The sequence below is a fragment of the Benincasa hispida genome, chromosome 7 (genome assembly GCF_027475165.1).
Source record: "Benincasa hispida cultivar pf3 chromosome 7, pf3_genome.v1.1, whole genome shotgun sequence".
Lineage (NCBI taxonomy): Eukaryota > Viridiplantae > Streptophyta > Magnoliopsida > Cucurbitales > Cucurbitaceae > Benincasa > Benincasa hispida.
The window spans coordinates 48,417,946-48,422,156 of record NC_143484.1 but is presented as its reverse complement, the minus strand read 5'-3'; positions in this window follow the sequence as shown (position 1 = coordinate 48,422,156).

The following is a 4,211-nucleotide window of genomic DNA, read 5'->3' as shown; positions in this document are numbered from 1 at the left end:
ATATTTGAATCAAATTCAAATATTTATTTCCTCTCATAAAAAATTTATCTTATAATGTATCAAATACATTATATTAATTATATCACGTATAATTAATTTATATTAACTATATCATATATAATTAATTCCCTCAATTAATTTGAACAATTCAAATGAATCCAAAATTAATTTGATTATCAATAATCTCAGTTGAGCTACTGAGGGGACCTTATGGACGTATAGATTGAAATTTCAATGGTACTTGATTAATTAATTAAACTCTTTAATTAAATTAACTAAATTTCGTTAACTGTTGGTCACTCCACTAAAAACCGACAACTGCACTTTTCACACTACAAGTATATTTTTGTGTCCATTGGATATAACCAATCATAGCGCATTGACCCTTCACAAATTGCTCTAAGTACAGCTAGGCCAAGATTACTGTTTTTTTCTGTAGTTACATCTAACTCCTTAAGTACTACTAACCCCTCTAATGAACAATAAGTCGTAGTTCAACTATGACCAAACCCCTCTCATCCCAGGAGAGGGTGTGGCGCTACATTGTTCAAATTCTGAAATCAACCCTTAAGGGAGCAATTTATCTATTTACTCTAACTATAGAGAATGAGTGAATTTCTTCTTGTGAATTTGCGTTCTCAGCTATTTAATAAGGAGAATACCCAAAATGGAAGGCATATTGAGTCAACGATACATGCCACTCTCACCTATGCAAATCAAAGGATTACCTTCATAGGCAGGAGTTCACAACTCACTCAGGATTTCGGTCAAGTCACTTATAGTCATCCTGGTGAAATGTAAGTCTCTTTTATCAATGGTGTTATATAGTGAAACTATTCATTTCGTGGTTCAGTCTTATACAAACTCTTTGTATAAGACACCTCGACTAACATGTCTCCACATGAATGATCAGGATCAGATCATTTGTAGCACTTTACAACAGTTATAACAACTACAAAGCGGGTCGTGTTCGTAGTGTCACTAGAATAAAGTACCTAACCTTATTCATCTATTACAGACCATTTAGATTATCTATTAAATATGATCCTCCTATATGTCTTTACATACATGTTTAAGTTACAAAAGATAATCTTGGATCTTAGTTTATTGGTTTTATGGGGTTAATACTACTAAATGTTAGATAAAATACCTCTTATTTTATTAGAAAAATAAATTGTTTGTATATTACATTTACAAACTACAAAACCTACAAGATTTAGGGCATCAACCCCAACAATCTCCCACTTGTCCTAAAGCTAGTGGAGTGTACATCATAAAAGTCAAACTATTACAAAAGTAAACAAAAATAAGAAACTAGGGCATACAATATGCACCCAGTACAAAATCTCTTACTAGCTCTAGACTAGATGTGGCATGTTCTATAGACTCATACACTTCAGCTGACCTTCAAACACCTTAGCCGTGAGGGCTTTTGTAAACAGATCAACAACGTTGTGCATCGAAACTATCTACATGACGATCACGTCCCCTTGATGCATAATATATTGTATCAGGTGATACTTTCGCTCTATGTGCATCTCATGCTTGTGACTTCCAAGCACCCTAGAATTGGCCACAATACCACTATTATCACAATAAAGGGTGATGGGCTTTGACATGTCTAAAACTATTTCCAGATCAGTCAAGAATTTCTTGAGCCAGACAACCTTCTTGGCAGCTTCATAAGCCGCTACATACTCTGCCTCTATGGTGGTCAGCAATGCACATTTGCTTAGTGCTTCTCTAGATTACAACCCTTTCGTCAAAAGTGAATACTGATCCTAAAGCGGATTTTCTAGAATCCCTATCGGTTTGAAAATTAGAGTCTGTGTTGAAGGTATCGTTGAAGGTTCTTGAGCGGAACATGGCATCGGACCCAAACCCAAAATTTACATAACATAAATTTTACAGCAAAAACATACTGATTATGCATTTAAAAGATAATTGCAGCTTGCTTTAAAACAAATATTACATAATAGAAAATGGGTTTAAGAAACCTTACCTTTGAAGAACCCTTCTTCACGAGATTTCTTCTCTAGATCTTGTCATATACAATCTCGAACCTCTAATTGTCAATGAGGACACCACCATGAATGTTACCTCTGTATTATCTGGGTGAGAATCTAGGAGTTTTGTGGACTCTGATTACTTTGGAAGTGAGGGACTTTGAGAGAGATGGGAGGAAGTGATGGATTCCGATTGTCTATTTGATAATACGTTTATCACTATCAAATCTCTTGAAATAAAAATCCCAGTGATTAAGGAAAGACATACAGAACAAATCTAAAAAAGAGAAAAACCATAAATGAAATACCTTATTTGATGATAACACTATCAAATCTCTTGGAAAAAAAAACCCTAGTAATTAGAGAGAGACACCCATAATAATATACAAAAAATACAAACTTATTGAGTTATGAAAAGTATATGAAAATTAAAAGAAATTGTAAAGTTGTTGATTGTATTTTGAAATTACGTGTACAAAAGAAAAAAGTAGATGCATCATAATATTTAAAGAGATGACAAACAATACTTAAAAAAGAAGAACAAAAATACGAAATATCTTATTTGATGATATTCTGTCATATCTCTTGAAATAAAGATCTTAGTGATTAAAGTGGAGAAAACAAAACAAATTTAGAAGAAAAGAAAAAAGAAAAAAAAACCATAGATGACACATCTTAATTGATGATTGTCTGTTTCCTCTGTCTTCCAAATTCATAGGGTGGGTGGTTGTGTTATGCATTTCTTTTGTAGAAGAGATACTTGATGAGATGTTGTATTTGTTGGAGAAAATTATATGAAAAGTTGTGTTTGTTAGAGGAAAAGATACGTGCATTGTCAAAGATTGAAGGTAAAATGAGGGACAAAATGGGAAGAAAAGATTCCCTCATTGCCTCTTTTAATATAATATAAATATAGTAGTCAAGAAACACGTGTATATGCACCTGAAATCTTGTAGTCTTTATATAAAAATTTAAAACATAATGATTATTTAGCATGTAATAAGTAAAATATTATTTTTTTTAGTTATCATAAATTTTTAAGAATTAGAAAATGTAACAATTTTTATTTTCTTCATACTACTTGAAGAGAATGATAAAAGAGATTATATAAAAAACTAAGAATTAAATTGTAAGACAAATATTCTCTAGCTCATAAAATTTGTAGTTTTAATTTAAGGTAGTTAAAATATGTTTAGTTTTTGTTTAAAGATCATTTTGTTATAACTAAACATTATTTGAAGATTTGTTTAATCTCCCCAAAATTTATGAAAAAAATTAATACAATATAATTTTAAAAATTAAGATTATATTTTAATTTTAAAAACCAATACAATAAATGTAAACACTTTAATGTGAAAACTAATAATTTCTTTTAGAATTCAGTGATTAATTTTCTTAATTGTTTTGAAATCTTTATTCTAATTTTTAAGTAGAAAATCAAGATTCTTAACTGGCTTGTGAACATGCATATGATTCAAGTCTTTGACTTCTTTTTTTTCTTTTTCTTTTTTTATATAAATTTACTTCTAGACTTGTCTCTTTAAAAAAATCTGGTATTTTCTCTAAATTTTTGCTACATGAAATGTTTTTCTAATTAAAAACATAATCAAAACATTTTAATTTCTTTTTCTTTTATATATATTTTTTACATCTACATAAAAAGAAACATGTGTTCGATGTGTAACCAATGCCCTTCGAATATTCACATCCCATTGACATTATTTGCATCATTGGTACTCATCAAATATATACATTTGAAGAGTTGCATCCCGCCAACATTGCACTTATTTTACATAATAAACTTTAATTTTTAAGTATATAGATATATTTTGTGAATTAAAAATTAGAAAGGTCACATATATTATCTTTTGAATTGACACCTACATTTGAAAAGGCTCATTTTGTCGGCAAGAGGGTAACATAGTATGGGTGAGCATCGTTTGGTTTTGTTCTTTTATTTTTTTAAAAAAAATTGCCGATTTGGAATTTTCTTAAACCAACCCCGACCGACCCCTCTCCTTCTCCGACTGACCAACTTTGATTCAGCCGGTCGGCCCGATTTTTCGGTTCATCATACTCACCCCTACATAGTAATTTACTAAAAATAAAAGGGTAAAATATGTATATAAAATTTATCTACTTCTAGCCCTTATATGTTAAAAAAAATAATAAGTAAATATAAATCTCAACAAATCAATGCAGATA